This window comes from Peromyscus maniculatus, chromosome 11 (assembly GCF_049852395.1).
Source record: "Peromyscus maniculatus bairdii isolate BWxNUB_F1_BW_parent chromosome 11, HU_Pman_BW_mat_3.1, whole genome shotgun sequence".
Taxonomy (NCBI): Eukaryota; Metazoa; Chordata; class Mammalia; order Rodentia; family Cricetidae; genus Peromyscus; species Peromyscus maniculatus.
Window position 1 is genome coordinate 91,058,781 of NC_134862.1, and position 17,215 is coordinate 91,075,995.

The 17,215-nt window shown below is 45.5% G+C and overlaps 1 long non-coding RNA gene across 2 annotated transcripts in view; it reads left to right on the forward strand.

The window, feature by feature from the left end:
- Positions 1-16,911, forward strand: part of LOC121821375 (uncharacterized) — a 36,576-nt gene extending 19,665 nt beyond the window's left edge. The window contains exons 2-3 of one of the 2 annotated variants that reach the window (XR_006062175.2): positions 15,448-15,747; positions 15,997-16,911. This is a non-coding gene — a long non-coding RNA (uncharacterized LOC121821375). Of the gene's footprint in view, positions 1-4,491; positions 9,927-15,447 lie in introns of those variants that run through there. The other variant, XR_013043465.1, reaches the window with a different exon arrangement.
- The last annotated feature ends 304 nt before the right edge of the window (positions 16,912-17,215 follow it).

A 17,215-nucleotide genomic window follows, 5' to 3' on the forward strand; every position in this document is an offset into this window, starting at 1 on the left:
AGATCTTAACGGATAAGTGTTGGCCGTAACGAGGAGTCAATGCAGCCGGTCGGTTCTCGTTTGCTATCTACAACCGTCCTTTCCCGCCTGTCAGCCTTCACTTTTTCTGTGACTTAGTTAAGAGGGCAGTTTGCTCTGCGGGACCCTCACTCGTGGCTTACTGTATCCCAGAGCAAAGTGTTCGCGAGATGAGGAGGAGCGGGGAGGAAAATAAGAAAATAAGGATAACGTTCTTAGTTGGGCGTGATCGAGCGAGTGGGCAATCCCAACACTTGGGAGGTGGAGACAGGCGGATCAGGAGTTCAAGGTCGTTCTCAGCTGTGTGGTTTGAGGTGCCCTACATTAAAAAAAAAAACAAACAAAAAAAAAAAAAAACCCCAAAAACAAAAACACCATCGGGCTGGAAAAATAGCTCAGTTGGTAGAACTAACATGAAGAGCTCACTGACCAGCCAGCCTAGCCTACTTGACAGATTCCAGGCCAACCAGAGACCCTGTCTTAATGAAAAATAATAAATAAGGATGGTGCCTAAGGACTGTCACCCAAAGTTATCCTCTGGTCTCCTTACACGAGTGCATACATGTGCATGTACATCCCCCCCCACCCAGACCTGCATCCATGGGCTTATAAGTGTACACACACACACACACAAGAGAATACTTTATTTCAGGGAGGCCTTTTCTGTGTGACAATGACCTAGCATTTATTGTTCCCTTAGAGTCTCTCCGGGAGAGTCTAGACACTGGTGAGTCCTTGTGGTGTCTGCCGGACAAGGACGGGTCAGTTGTCTGGTGTCACAGCGACTTGCTCCTCCTGCTTCCACAACGTCCAGATTCCTCAAGCATATCCGTTTCTGGTCCCTCCAGATTCGCTAACGTGGATACAATTCCAATTTCAATAACGTGAATAGAATCTAGGGCATCAAGTTATTTTGAAGACGACATGAGTTAGTGCACAAGAAGTACTTGGAATCATGCCATGAGAGTTATATAAACATTTGATACCATCATATTTTATTGTGACTAATTGACTGTAGCAACCTCCTCCCTTTCCTTCTTTCCTATTCTGTGGGGGGAGTGCGGGGCATTTACCCACCAACCCCACAGTTCCCCAGAGTTTTCTTAAGTGAAAGCAGTAGGCAATATTAGATACAAGGATTTAGAATGTGGAGATATACAGATAGAAAATACAGGATAGCCTCTAGAGGGCCTGGAACCTATTCCAACGGGCCCTGACTCAGGGTATTTTAGAAGTGCCAAGGAGGTAGAGCAAAAGACCCCCCCCCCCCCCCGCCCCAGCACAGCCAAGTGCAGACCATCTCAGACACCTGCACTCAGGCCCGTGGTCCAATCATCCTCTCTATGCAGACCTGCTGGGTAAAGCCACGAGGAACCTGAAAACGGGCTTCCACAGGGGAGGATGTTTATTGGAGAGTGAACCTAGACTCTCATGTGTGCTAGAAAAGCTAACCACTGAGCTAACATCCTCCCTTTTGGTTCTCTTTCTTCTTTTCATGTGCTTGAGTGTGTGTGGCCTGCATGTGTATGTATTATGTTCTTAAGTGTGTGGGTGTGGGTGTGAATGCCCATGTATGCACATTCATGTTGAGGCCTGAATTTGGTGTGGGCCATCTTCCTTGATCATTCTTTCACTTTCTTCTTTTGAGGCAAGGCTTCTCGGTCAAGCCCCCAGAGCTTGTAGATGCAGCCGGCCTCACTGGCATCCTGCTCTGAGGATCCCCTGTCATCACCTTCTGAGGCTGGAATTATAGATGGGCTGCCATGTCCATCTCACATTTACACAGATTCTGGGGGTCCAGACTCCTTGCTTTTGTGGAGTCCGACCCTTTCTGAGCCACCTTCCCCTTTCTTCTCCTCCCCCTCCTTCTTCTTTTTCTTGGTTTCTTGAGACAGGGTTTCTCCGTGTAGTTTTGGTGCCTGTCCTGGACCTCACTCTGTAGACCAGGCTGGCCTCGAACTCACAGAGATCCACCTGGCTCTGCCTCCCGAGTGCTGGGATGAAAGGCGTGCGCCACCACCACCCGTTCTTCTTCTTCTTTTTAAAAGTACTTTCTTTTGAACTGGTCCCACTAAGTCTCCTAAGCTGGCATTGGATCTGTAGTCCTCCTGCCTCAGCTTTCCCAGTAGCTGATATTACAGGTGTGTGCCACCACACCTGAAAAAAAAAAAATCTCCCGAATTTGCTAACTTTTCCCCAGCAAACACAACAGACATAGTAGCAGGCACTGGTGGGCGCATACGTCTATTCAACAGTCATAGAATGCTCACTTCCCGGGCAATGAGGTACAGTGAGTGTGGCAAGGAGTGCTTCCTCCTTTAGGCAACAGATCCAGACCTGGCCAGTAGGACTGTCCAGTCAATCCTTTTGGCTATGATAACCCAAGGCTGGCCCATACACTTGCTCCTTTGTTCAGGTACTAGGGTAGCCTGCGGCAAACTGACCAGCAGAACCGAATCAGTTCTTCTCAGGATTCTTCTGGAGGCAGAAAGGAGGACCATGCTGCTTTTGAATTCCCAAATCCTGAAGCTAGAAGGATAAGAAACAGTAGTAAAACCTACTCAGAGAACAGAATGGGTAGGAACGAGAGAGGGTAGTTTCTCCTCACTTTGGCCTGGTGACATTGACTCTGCTCCAGGATACAAATGAGCTAGTTGATGAGTTCCCATATGTGAGCTGCTGTGAGGCAGAGGGCTGGCATTGTGACTAGTCAGCTCATAGTTAACAGATTAAAACAGACACTGTCTTGGTTTTTATAGAGCCCTCCACTGGGAGGGTTCTAGAAACTGGAGTTAAGCTGTTAAATGCTCTGACAGAGCTACAGAACTCCGGGAAGGACTGATCAAGAGGTCAGAGATTGTATTATAGAGCCACATCCTAAAGGATGCATTGGACTTAGGCAGGTTATGGGGCAAGCGTGGAGAGGGATGAAGGAAAAACTGAGGAAGGGCGCCATCTTTGTATGATCAAACAGTGGGGGGAAAGATCCCAGGAAGACCATTCAAGAATTCTCATCCCTTTCTAATCACTTGATCTCTTACTGAGGTAATGAGAAGCCATTAAGATACTTGGTCTGGGGAATGGCAGGCCTGGATTTCTGTTTTAGAAAGGGCATTCCGACGTGGGATGTCCTTCTGTACACTGTGAATATGTGCTGCTTTTGTTGGTTGGTGAACAAAGCTGCTTTGGCCTATGGCCATGGCAGAAGATAGCCAGGCAGGAAAGCCCAACTGAATACAAATTGAAAGAAGGACAGAGTCAGAAAGATGCCATCCAGCTGCCCAAAGAGCAAGATGCCAGCAGATCAGTAATGCCATGGCCACGTGGCAATACATAGAGTAATAGAAATGAGTTAATTTAAGTTGTAAGAGCTAGTTAGTCATAAGCCTGAGCCATCAGCCAAACATTTATAATTAATATTAAGTCTCTGAATGGTTATTTGGGAACTGGAGAGCAGGAGAGAAACTCCCAATCACAGCAATCTGCATAGAGTGGTGGTGTTTTATCTTTGGCACAGTGACTGCACCTTAACCTACTGCTACTTCAGCCAGCAATTATAACTCCACAGCTACTGGCCTGCTCCTCCAGCAGTGAACTGGCCACTCAGGCCACAGCCGGGTGGGAATTCTGTTCCTGCAGGCACTGGCTCTGCCACCACGACTAAAGGTAGCTTTAACTAACTCTGTGTTCTACTTCTAAATGAAACTCAAGACTCAAAGGCTGGGGTGAAAACCTGCTAGCTCACAGAGGCTGAATGAATAACTAATCTTCTCTCCTTGCTGGTGTCTCCCAAAAAGCCTGTCCTGTTTCACCAACCAACCAACCAACCAACCAACCAACCAAAAACCTGAGCCACTCCAAACCCCTCCCTACTACTTCTGGTGTGTCTCTCTATCTCTTCCAGATGGCCTCTAATGGTTTATGATTACTTTCCACCAACTAGTTGCTAACTCAGCCTCCCGACTCAAGGTTAATTTTATTTAATTAATGCAAATGCACACTCAGGGTTCACGGTGTGATCAAATATCTTCCAACAGAGTGGATTGGAAGGGTACAAGTCTAGAAGCAGGGAACATTTCCAGCTATGTGGGGCATTGATGTTGCTGGCCTCAGCCAGGCAGAACAAGATGGAGTTAGAGCACAGTGCATAAAATCGAGAAATCCATGGAAGATGAACTTAGTAGTCGGTGGTGGGTGATTGGTCCTGCCTCCTCCTTCCAGTTACGTGTTTAAACATGGGCCTTTTCTACGGGCTTCACTTCTGGTCTCTCTCAGCCTTGAAATATTGAACTTGTTCCCTTCCCTCCTCATTCACTATTATAGGCTGTTCTTTCCAGCTCTCTGTTTGTCCTTGGTGTTTTTAATCAATTGCTTTAGGCCGGGCGGTGGTGGCGCACGCCTTTAATCCCAGCACTCGGGAGGCAGAGGCAGGTGAATCTCTGTGAGTTCTCGAAAAACCAAAAAAAAAAAAAAATCACTTATTCATTCTTGTTTCTAATTAGGTTTTGTTTTTTTGGCATGGTGACTGTTGTCTATGATTCCAGCACTTGAGAGACTGCAACTAAAACTTAGTTTAAAATTTTTATTGTAGCTATTGCGCATGTAAAGAGTCAAATCATCTACACAGTTTGCTATCAAGCATGCTTCTCCAGCCAGAGAAAACTTATAATTTTTTCTTTGATGGTCTCTCTCCTTCCCTCTCAGGCTTCAATCACACTGAAGATTCACTCTCCCACTCAACTACTCCCAGCTGAGCCTTCCTCTTCCTAAACACCATGGGTATACTGTTACTTCTTAGTATTTCTATTTTGAACATTATCTAATAACTTCCTGCTATGGAAGAGAAACATTTAACTCAGGTCCACCACTGCCCCTTCTCAACACTACCATACACATCTGTATTTCCCACTGCTCTCACCCAGCGTGAAGCTAGGCCATCCCCACCTCATTCTGGTTGGGGCCAAGATTTCATGTCTTCATCATAACACGGTAAATAATAGTTGCAGATGAGCCACGTGGCACACTATGATCATTTGGCCTTTCTTACACAACGTTTTATTTTCTCTGAGGTTAATAATTGCTATGTTCTTTCCCCCTTAACGTGTTCTAAGGTATAATTAATTTAACCACGAACTCTCCATGGTTGTCTAAATCCTCTCCCTGATGGTTCAGACTTAGCATTAATCTATCATTTTCATCTTCTTAGAGAAATCTCCCCTGTGTTCTCCCACTTGCTCTGGCCTGACTTGGCTGCTCTCTGAGCCTCCTGGATGGCTCTCTTCCCAGGACACTTCTCCAGTATGATCCTAGCAAGACTCTGTGTCTGTGTCTTGAGTTGAATATTACTCTATCTCCTTCTGTTGCCCCCTTGTCTTGCTGATATGAGTTCTACACTAGAAAATTTTCTGAGAAACTAGGGCCAGGAAGTAAGTTCAGACAATTCAGGTGTGAAAACTGAAAACATCTTCCTTCTGGCTTCATATTTAAGATCATTTTAAAATTTCATTTTCGTTTGTATGTGTGCCTGCATGATTTCCTGTGCACTACAAGTGTGCAGGGGCTTACAGAGAACAGAGGGTGTCGGATTCCCCGGAACTGAGTTACAGGCAGTTGTGAGAGGCCAGTGTGGGTGCTAGGAGTCAAACTTGGGTCCTCTGCAAAGCAATAATTACTCTTAACCACTAAGCCATCCATCCCTCCAGCCCCCGGCTTTATATTGAGTTGAGTTCTGTGCAAGACAGAACGTTGAGCCATAGGTAATTTTCTCAGTCTTCAGGAAGCAGGGCTCCTCCCTCCCAGTTTCCAAGCCTTCTGTCTTCTGGTTCTTTACATGTCACCTGCTCTCTATTCTGAAAGTTTTTACGATTGTCCCCTTGTCTCTAGGGTCTGTGCGTGTCATGTATTTGTGGGTTGTGTGTGTGTGTGTGTGTGTGTCTCTGTTTTTTCTTTTTAAACCATTTTATTTTAATTCATTTCTGATTTAGTCTACAGCATAGGTCCGTGTACAAAGATGGTTCTGTCCAATATGATGTAACGTATCATCTTCCTCCTTCATATTGCTGCAGAATGTTACATTTTGTCTTCCCGCTTGGTGCTGGATAACCAATACCTGTGCTCCTCCTTGCAGAAGATGACTTACCCTGCTCTCGCAGCATCCCTTAGTGGCCTGCAGTTATTCGTGTAGGGCTGAGGCATTCTGGTCCTTCCCTTGTGCCCTTTGGAAATGCTTGTCTGTTATTGTCCTTGTTCAGCCCTTATTTAGGCAGTCATGTTGGTGAGACGATATGGGTGTGCAATGTGGCTCTTTTTTTTTTTTTTTAAAGCTATCCTTCTGGGCATTGTGTGGGTCCTTTCCATTTGATAGCTGAAAACTTTCTGTTCTGGGAACACTCTGTATTTAATTTTCTCATCTCCACAATCATCTCTTTGCTTTCTGGGAAATTTTTTCACCTGATTTTCCAAATCTGAGACTTCCATGTCTGCTAATGGTTTCTCATCTTGTGAATGTATCTTCTTAGCTTTCTGAGATGCTAACTGTAGTTTTGTGGTGACTTTCTCTCTCAAATCTCTCTCTCTCTCTCTCTCTCTCTCTCTCTCTCTCTCTCTCTCTCTTTCTCTCTCCGCTTTTTTTTTTTTTGATCTGTCTCATATACTGGAGATCTTCATTATGTGTCTGCTTGATACTTTTACAGAAGACAGCCTTACAGCTTAAAGGCTTTGAATATATGAGTGGACCTCTGCATATGTGGGTGGGCATATATATATATGGCTTGCTTCTGGCCTTTATTTGTTTTTGAGGAACACTTAAAATCTGAATCTTTCCTTTTGGATTGCTTAACTTCTATAGAAGATAATCCTTTAATGTTTGGTAGATAAGAGACTGAGCTAAACTTCCCTTCAATGTCATGAAAACATTCTTCTAGCCCTCACAGTGCCTTCCTGTCCACAGAGTAGCCCCTCTGCCAAGTGAGCATGGCTTCTGCTTCAAGCTCCTGTCTTGAGTTTCTGCCTGGACTTAACCTGTAAGCTGAAATAAACCCTTCCTTTCAGGGATCAACTAACCTTGTTTTTTGAAAATTATTTGATTTTTAATTATGTATATGTGTCTGTATATGGGTATATGCATGTGATTGCAGGTCCCCATGGAGGCCAGAGGCACTGGATTCCCTGAAGCTGGAGCTACCAGTGGTGGGAGATGATGCTGGAAATCTCAGGTTCTCTGAGAGAGCATAGCAGTCTTAACTACTGCATCGTCCCTCCAGCCCCTACTAAGTGCCACCTTCACACACTGGGTCTATTTTTAGCTTACCTCATATTACTGATTCCTGTCTTTCTGACTGGGGGGAGCACGTAGAATTCTTTATTGCTTCCCCGCCATTCGCTTACCAGATGAATTTTCTTAGATAAGTCAGTTGGTTCCTACTTGCCCATCAGCTTTCAAAATTCTAAAATTGTATTGATCACACTTTTCAATCCTAGCCTTTCCAATCTCGTCTTCATAAATCTGTGCCTTAGAACAAAGCAAAGCAAAGCAAAACCTCACGTGTTGGTCTATTAGGACTATAAAAGGAAGCAAAAATAAGCCCACAGCCCCTCCGTTAGGCTTTCTCTCTAACTCTGTGTAGCCACTAATATTTGTGGTCAGTTTGACACAGGTTGGAAGATCTACCTCCCCAGACAGATCTGTGGGCATGTCTGTGGTGCCTGTTCTTGATTGCTAATCGATACAGGAGGGCCCGGCTCACTGTGGGCAAACCGTCCCTAGCAGGTGGGCCTGGATTGTCTGAGAAAGGGAGCTGACTGTGAGCCGGGGAGTAGTACTCCTCCCTGGCTTCTACTTCAAGCTCCGGTCTTGAGTTCCTGCTGGACTGGAACCTGCAAGCTGGAATAAACCCTGTCCTTCCTGAGTTGCTGCTTTTGGTCATGCTGTTTATCACAGCAACAGAAAACAAACAAGGACCTGCTGCTTTTCTGGAACTGTTTTCTAGTTCCTTCTTCCTTGAAGGTCATTATTGAATTCTCTTTGCCTTGGACTCTTCTTACAGGATCTTTCAACACCAACAAGATGAAATCCAACAGAGGTAAAGTACAAAGTTCTGCATTCAGAAAGAACAAAGCAATTAAAGGACAGATAATTCAAGAAGTATTGCTTAATCTCCACTTAGGGGAAAGAGCATAAAATAAAAAAAAAATCAATGATATGATATGACTTCCCTTCAAACGGTAAGAAGGTGATGTGGGCTACATTAATAGGCACACAATGCTCAGAACAGGGGAGATGAGGTGTGTTTGGAAAGGGTTCCCCCTATTTTTGGTGTTTGTCAGTGAACTCTGTGGTATCCTCTACCCCACCCTTTGACAAGGAAAGTGACAGCTTATGACAGAAGCAGAGAAGAGGTGGAGAACTTCCGATGAGGGATGTGGGAGCAAGTGACAACACAATGTCAGAACCTAGAATACAGCAGAGAAATGCAAAATGTCGTCTGGGTTGGAGGAGTGAGCTTGGTTGATGTCGTGTGAAAGGCTAGAATTTGGATAGTGCAGAAAGGAAGGTGTCTACTTAAAACACAAAGAAGACCTTTCCCTACTAAGAACTATCTGGAAAGGGTGCGGGTGGGTTGGTCACCAGGAAGCTCTCTGTCCCTGGAAGGTTGGTGGGTAAACTGAGTAACTTCTGAGGGATTTTCTGGCCCCAAGTATGAACTAGAAATACCCCATTCCCCCCCCCCTTTTAGAAAGAAATTGGAAGCCATCTTGGGCAAGTCCACCAACCAAGCATTCTGCTCCCAATGGAGCATTTCTTCTGGAATTTTCCTTCTAGCCTTTTATTGTCCCAACTACCTTTGTCATTTCAGACAGCCTCACACATTTGAACACCCAGAACAAGGCTGCAAACATGCGATTGTCCACCCTGGGCATTTGTGTTTGTAAATGGCAGTTTCTAGAATTTATGCACTTCTTACAGCTCCCTATCACTCAGGTCTTAAAGGAACACTGAGCTTATTGTCCTTGGGGCATAAGTGCATTGTTAGCACAGCAACGGGTAACTATATACTCCTGCCTCGGGAGTAAACACACGTTTTTAAGGGACATGCTCTGTTTGTATGTCCTGAGATTGAAAAGCCTGTCATCTTTTAGAGTCTGAATACTACCTCTGATTTATGAAGCTTGTATGTGTAATAAGGAAACGTAAGGTCTTACAGTAAGCCTCATGTCCTCATGTGAACAGTTGCATGCTCGCTGAACCCTGGGTTGTCTCTCCTCATTAATCATGAACTCTGGGTTTGGCTATTTCGGACTAACAATGCCTCCATTGTCCTCACATTGTAAGGATTGGCCTGATCCAGGAGTCCAGAAGTGAAAAGTACAAACTGAGCGGGAGGCAAGCTGTGTGTATGCAAAGCAAAGGTTAAGGCGTGTGTTGTTTCTAGAGGCCAAAACTGGGTCTGATACTGTGGAGAGAAGTCACAGGTTAAGGAGCAGACAAAAAGTTCTGATCCAAGTGGCCAGGGTCCAGTACCAGGGAAATCTAGCAGCATGTGGAGATGAGCGTGGAAGTCATTTTTCTCCACGGTTATCTGCTCAGAGAAGAGGTCAGATTCTAGGTGGGGTCTGCTGACTCAATCAGAAAATAGGTCTGAGAGAATGCTGTACTTCCTCCTAATTAACGAGAAAAATGCTGCATGGTGACCTCATAATTCATAATTCTCCTTCCCCAAACACCAGCTAATTTATTCCCCTACATTCCTACTGGGGGAGGCAGTGGTAGGCACCGGAAGAGGGTAGTTATGACAGTCGACTCTCCTGATTCAGTTTAATGTAAAGTTGGAAAGAGTCTACGCTGTTGGACCGGAAGGAATAAGCCACACTCCTTAAGAGCCAGGTCTGACTCCAACTCCTGTGTGCAGGTAAGAGCAGAGGACCAACACCTTTTGGCTGCTCATGGGTCAGGAGGTTGTAGCTTTTCTCTGCGTGACGAAATACCCATTTCTTCATAGGCAGGATGGATGACCGCAGATGAAATGCTCTGTAAGCCATGGCCAGGCCACTGAATCGTCTGGCTTGAAATGCCAGGCTGCTATTAGAGCAAATCACACAGTTATAAAAGGATGCCAGAAAGGAAGTGCTGGTCACCTTCTCTGTAAAGCTTTCATTTTCTCCCCCGGACTCAAAGTATTTTTAGGCTGTGTAATTATTCCTCTTGACCCAATCAAATAGCTTCTTTTCTTTTAGTTGGTTTTGGCAGGGGTTGAGTAGAATGACCGTGTCCCCAGAGCCTCCCTGATGTCTTCAAATGAGAAAGAAGGAAATGCATAAGGTGCTTTTTCAAAAGCACAGCTGCAAAAACTTTTAGAGGACATTTAATTAATGTTTCTGTGTCACAGCCTCTCCTGAAGTCTGAACTGTTTCAGAAATTGACTTTAAAAAATCTGTGTGTGTGTGTGTGTGTGTGTGTGTGTGTGTGTGTGTGTGTGTGTGTGTGTCTTTCTCTCTCTCTTGTTCTTTCTTGCTCTTTCTTGCTTTCCTCACTGTTGGAGATTGGACCCAAGGCTTTGTGCATCTTAGGTAAATTCTCTTCTACTGAACTGTAACTCTAACTCCTGAGTTGCTTTTCTTGAAGATTCCTGTAGCAGGAATCTTAAAAAGTTCTTATTAATAAAATCAAACCCAAGGCCAGTTATTGGGGTCAATGCTGGTAGATCAGAGAGACAGAACAAGCCACAGCTACCTCACCTCACTGGATCCTCAGCTGGTCTTGTCTCCTCAGACTGGAGGCCTCTGAGTCCTCATCCAGAATGGGTCTCAGCTGAATTGCTGCTCAAAAGCCTGAATGCTTAACCAGCCAAATGCTTAACCAGCCAAATGCTTAACCAGCCAAATGCTTAACCAGCCAAATGCTTAACCAGCCAAATGCTTAACCAGTCAAATGCTTCTAGTTTCTGGTCCTCATGCCTTATATACCTTTCTGCTTTCTACCACCACTCCCTGGGATTAAAGGCTTGCTTTCTGGGATTAAAGACATGATGAGTCACCATGCCTGCCTGTATCCTTGAACACATGGATTTCTGCCTCTGGAATGCTAGGATTAAAGGCATGTGCTACCACTGCCTATCCTTTATGTTTAATATTGTGGCGGCTCTGTCTCTGGCCCCAGATAAATTCATTAGCATGCACAATATTTGGGGGAATACAATACCACAGATTCCTATAGAAGACATTCTAACCAACCCAGCCCCATAGGCAAGCACTTCAGACTCAGGTTTCCAGTAAACTCATCCTACTTCCTTCTAGGAAAGGCTAAAAACAAAAAACAAAAACAAAAACAAAACAAAACAAAAAACAATAGCAACAACATCAATAACCCCAAAAGCACTTATAGTTTTGCATAATCCTCAGGAAAACACACCAATCACACCTTCTGCTGGCCTCATCATAGTGTTGGTAGAACACTATTTGGAAGTGGGTTATCGCTATGTTGTTCAGGCTGGCCTCAAGCCCTCTGACTTCATAGCTGGGCTTACAGGTATGCGCCTGTGTGCCAGCTGTTAATTCAGTTTTAAAGCCAGTGCTTGGAGATTTGGGCAGCTGTGTTCGGCAATTACAGAGGAAGTGGAATCTGAGAGAACCCTCACGCCATGAGGCCATTCTGCTTTTCAGACAAAGTTGATGCTTCCTTTCCGGGTAAAGATTTATCCGGACTGTGGTTTCTGCGGGGGGAGGAGAGTTCCTAGACCGTCCACAGTCTTTCCTTTGATCTGTATGCTCGGGATCCACGGTGTAAAGCTGGTGGTGACCTGGGCGTGACACAGGCGACTGCAGAGAGTTTCTCGTGAGACGTGTTTAAAACTGAGTTTGAAAGACGTTCGGTAAAAACAAACAAGAACCCCACTAAAAGTGATTGCGGCTCTCTTTGGCTCTCCCTTCAAGGTGACGTAATGGTGTCAAAAGGGGTCCATACCATGTGTAGCTGTGGGAATTAGAGCCAACATTTCCCCAAGAACGAGGCCAATGAAAAGGCTTTGTGTAAGCCGGGGATGCTCCTCAGTGGTAGAGCACTTGTTTACCTCTGGGTTTGATAGAGGTGGGTGTGGGGAGGAGAACGGATGGGCGGATGGATGGATGGATGGATATGTAGGAGGTTCCCCAGCCATCAGGGACATTTTCAAAGCCAGTGTCTCTCGTGCATCCCAGACTGATATGAACCTCTATTACTGTGGGTCTCAGGCAGTTCATAGCAAGATGAGCAGAGACTGACCTAGAAGCCAGAAAGGCCCGAACATGCCTTCTAGTTTAGACCTGCTGTTCCTGCTCCTTGACCTCACCAAAGCCCTATGAGGGAGCTGAATCCTCTGGTACTGAAGAAAAACTGTCTTCTGGCATGGGGAAATGGAACTGATGAAATATGATGGAGTTATCCTTTATCAACTGCCTGTATTCGGGTGGGGGGGGGCGGTTAGCAATTTGCTTAGGATACAATTTCCTTGCATGCTTTCTTTTCCAGCATTGCAGTAACCTGCCAGAGAGGCGCCATGTGGGGGCTTCCTGGGCACTGATAACGCTCATTGTTACTTTCCACCACGTGTTTTTGACAGAAGATACATAGCCGTCTTCCCCTTCCCAAAAGCAAGGTCGGACTTCTGAGGCCTTTACAACCCCCTTTCCTTCCTTTCTTTGTCTTGGTTTTGAAACAGGGTCTCACACTGTTGCCTGGGGCCTGGAACTCACCGTGTAACCCAGGCTGAACTCAGACTTGCCACAATCCTCCTGCCTCAGCCGCCCAGGTACGGGGATTACAGGTTTGAGCCACCACACCTGGAAGACTCAATTCTTTTCCTGTCTTCCTCGGTGAGCTTTTGTTTAACTGTTCTCACTTTGTGCTTTATGAGTCAAGATTGACTAATCTTTTTGTTTTCGTTTGTGTCTGCCCAGATCATTATTGGCCCTAAAGCCCGCCTAGCATTTGTTATGGGCGTCATAAATGACTACGTGGAATATCAGCCAGACTCGGCTGGCGGCGGTGGCCTCAGCTGTGGCCAGCACACTCTCATAAACACAGCGCAACGGTGGTGCCCCGCCAGCCAGCTTAGTGACTAAACTCAGCGTTTGCTGAGCGCTTGGAGAAAAGATGCCAGCCTTCTCTATCTGTCACCCAAAGCTGCGTCAAACCCGAACTCACAGCTCATTCCCCAGCCTTTCCCTTAAATTTCTCCATAGCGGAGGGTTCTAAATAGCAATTGGGTTTGAAATCTGAACTTCCCTCAGTTAAACTACCAAAGTCCTATGACTAGAATACTTGTAAAAACTGTACTAAACCTCAAAACAAACCTGACTTTTTCCTTCCTTCCTTCCTCCCCCCTCCCTCCCCTCCCCCTCTTCTTTCTTTCTTTCTTTCTTTCTTTCTTTCTTTCTTTCTTTCTTTCTTTCTTTCTTTCTTTCTTTCTTTCTTTCTTTCTTTCGACAAAGTTTTAGTCTATTCCTTGTCGCCCTGGTACTTGCAATGTGGGCCAGGTAGTTTCAACCTAATGGCAATCCTCCTGCCTGAGCCTCCTGAGTTCTGGAAATTACAGGTATAAGACAACACAGAGCCGGGCGTGGTGGCGCACGCCTTTAATCCCAGCACTCGGGAGGCAGAGCCAGGCGGATCTTTGTGAGTTCGAGGCCAGCCTGGGCTACCAAGTGAGCTCCAGGAAAGGCGCAAAGCTACACAGAGAAACCCTGTCTCGAAAAACCAAAAAAAAAAAAAAAAAAAAAGACAACACAGGCAGCTTAGATCTGCCTTCTTAAACAACAACAACAACAACAGAACAGAGGCAGCAAGACGGCTCAGTGGTAAAAGCCCCTGTCACACAAGCCTGACAACCTGAGTTAGGATCCCCCAGCCCCACTGTGGAAGGAGCAGGCAGAATCCCAAAAGCTGTCTGCTGGCTTCTGCACACACAATAATGAGAGTAAAATAAAATAAAATTTAAACAAAGAGTTGGTTAGATGTGGTTCAGAAAACTGAGGCGGGAGGATTGCTGTGAGTTCTAGGCCAGCCCATGCGATATGGCGAGTTGCAGGCTAGTATGGCAGTGTTGGCTACAAAATGAGACTCTGGCTTCAAAAAAAAAGAAAGGAAAAAAATAAAAAAAGATTTAATTTCCCATTTCTCACAACTGAGAAACATTTGAGCTTCCTATAAAGCCGTGTAGCAGCTGAGGAACGAGGAACGTAGATCTCACAGCCCATAAATTAACGATGAATGTCAATGGATTTGTCTCCTGAATCGGATACCTGATCCACTAGATTAGACAGAAAAAGGAAGGCCTTAGATAGCGCACAGGTGCCCAGGAAAAGTTGCTCCCCGCCCCCCCCCCCCCCACTGTCTGACTCAACCCGTCAACCCAGGGAGTTGGGACCTTGGCTCCCCTCTGTCTCCTCTTGTGTTCAGCCCTGCCTTTGTGTCTCTAGTTGTGCAACGAACTCTCCACAGAACGACTCTTTTAAAAGATCTGGCTCAGAAGCTACAGGCTCACCTGGTTTTCCTTCTCCAGTCTGGCCCTGGTTGCCCGTGTGTGCGTTCAGGCTGGTTGTTCTGGGCTTTCCGAGCTCTTTCACATCACTGATTTACATGAGACTTTCCTTAGTCCCAGTTCCCACTACATCTTACAGACAAATTTTCCATTTTCCACCTGTGTGTGGTGGTGTGTGCCTGTGATCCCAGCGCTCCGGAGCTTGGGAGGCGTAGGCAGGAGGATCAACAGTTCAAAGTCATCCTTTTCTAAATGGTGAATTCCAGGGCAGCCTGTACTACATGAGATTTGCCTAAAACAGAACAAAATGTCTTCTTAGTCTTTGGTCTTTTCTTCAGTCCTATTATGTAATAGGTGTTTTGTGAATATTTGTTAAAATTCAAGTGGAAATGGACATTAGTTTTGAGTGTTGAACTGGAAGGGAGTCTCAGTGAGGGAATGTCTGGATTAGGTTGGTCTTTGGGCTGTGAAGGATTTTTAAAGGTGGGTTAACTAAAATGGGAAGACATACCCTGGATATGGGTGGCATGATTTCAGAGGCTGAGCACTGCTGTGGGATGATCCTTCTGTACACTGTGAATATGTATTACTCCCATTGGTTAATAATAAAGCTGTTTGGCCTATAGCAAGGCAGGATAAAATTAGGCGGGACAATCAAACTGAGAACTGGGATGAAGAAGGGCAGAGGTGGGAGAGACACAAGCGAACCACCTAAGAAACAAGATGTCAGAGGACAGGTAAAGCCACGGGCCATGTGCAATACATAGATTAATAGAAATGGGTTAATTTAAAAAATAAGAGCTATTTAATAATAATCCTGAGCTATTGGCTGAACATTTCGTAATTAATACAATTTTTTTGTGTGTTTATGTGGGACTGGGTGGTCGGGACAGGAAAACTCCTCCTCTGTTTACAGAGCCCTGGACTGAAGGAAATGGAAAGAGCGAGCTGAGCACCATCGAGCATCCATTCACTGTTCCTGATCATAGATGCCATATGAACACTTCCTCCAGTCCTGCCTCGGTGAGTTCCCTGCCATGGTGGACTGGAGCCTGGAACCAGGAGCTGAAATAAGCCACACATCAGCACACACTCCTGTAATCTCAGTATTCCAATGCTGAGATGGGAGGTAGAGACAAGAGAATTCTAAAAGCCCGTGTTCCAACTAGACTGACAGAAGCAAGAATGAAAAAGCAGCCCTCCTGTAAGGAGGAAGGTAAGGTCTGACCCCCGTGAGGCTGTCTTCTGACCACACATGTCATGGCGTGTACACACACACACACACACACTGCACACGCATTTTCTTTGAAACTAAACTAACACAGAGCTATGTGTCTTTTTCCTACTTCCATAAAGAATATACAGAAGATAGATGTGGAAGATCTGATTTCATTTTTATTTTTTTGAGACAAAGTCTTGCTGTATAGCCCAGGCTGCTCTGGAACTCTTGATTCTCTTTCCTCAGCCTCCCAAGAGCTGGGATCACGGGTGTGCACCACCACATCTGGATAATGATGCGTACCCAGAAGTGGTGCGTTTCCTCTCGGGAACACCGCATCCTGGCACACACTTCCTGATGAGACTTGCTGTCGGTTTGCCCACTCCTGGGGATGTTGCAATTTTCTGATGCTTCATCGCTGACAAGCAGAGGAAGAAACGCAGGAACAGAGTGTCAAGATTCAATTAGGTGGAAGGATTTCTTAGACACATGTCATACGTTTTTCTGAAGACGTTCCTGAGGGGGTGGAGTGGGAGTGTCACTGTGTCTAACCGTCCTTTCATGGACACGTTACACATTTCAACTACTCTAGGCCAAGCGAGCCTGGGGAGCACTGCGGCGAATGGGTCCAGTAAAGAGGGTTTACCGTGGTTCTAACTAGGCCCAAATGGGTCAGTTTGGAGAAACAGACCAAGGACCAAAGGGCTCCCCATGACTGAGTCTGCAGGTGCTACAGAGCACAGAGAGGTGGGAGAGTGCATCCATCTTGGGACTTCCCAAAGACTGGAGCTTCCTGGAAACCATTCTGCGGTTTGCATCCTGCAGTCTAGCTGGACAAACTGTTGCTTTCGATGCTCCTTTACACAAACGTGCTGGCTTACATGAGTGGGAAAAGAAGACAATGATAGCTTTGAACTGCTACAATCTGCTCGTTTCAATGGCAGATAGGTGAAGAATGGTCCACCGACCGAGTCAGCAGAAGGGGAAGTCAAAATCAAAATCAAAGCCCAAGGAGAGAGGTGTTGTCACCCAGAAATCCTTTCTCAAAGCGACTTCCCTACTCTTTTTAGTGTCTTGTTAATGTCACACTGGGACTTGTCACGTGGGAGTCAGACAGGTCTCTCCGTGGAAGGCACTAATTATAATTCTATGAAAAAAATAGTTCTGAATTTAAATGCTGCTCTTTAATCATCCAAACTATTCCAAAGACTAATCAAGAAGATTGAATGATGACTGGTGTTCTGTAATGAATGAACTTCTCGTGAAGTGTTAGTGAAACATACTGCGTGTTTGCCTTTGTATGGAGCCGTTCATTGCCTCTGCATCTCTGCAGAAGACTGACAGATGGTACTGGAGCAAAGGGATGATTTTCACTAACTACCAAGTCTCTGTAGGGGTGTGTGTGTGTGTGTGTGTGTGTGTGTGTGTGTGTGTGCATATAGGTGTGTATGTCCATGCACACATT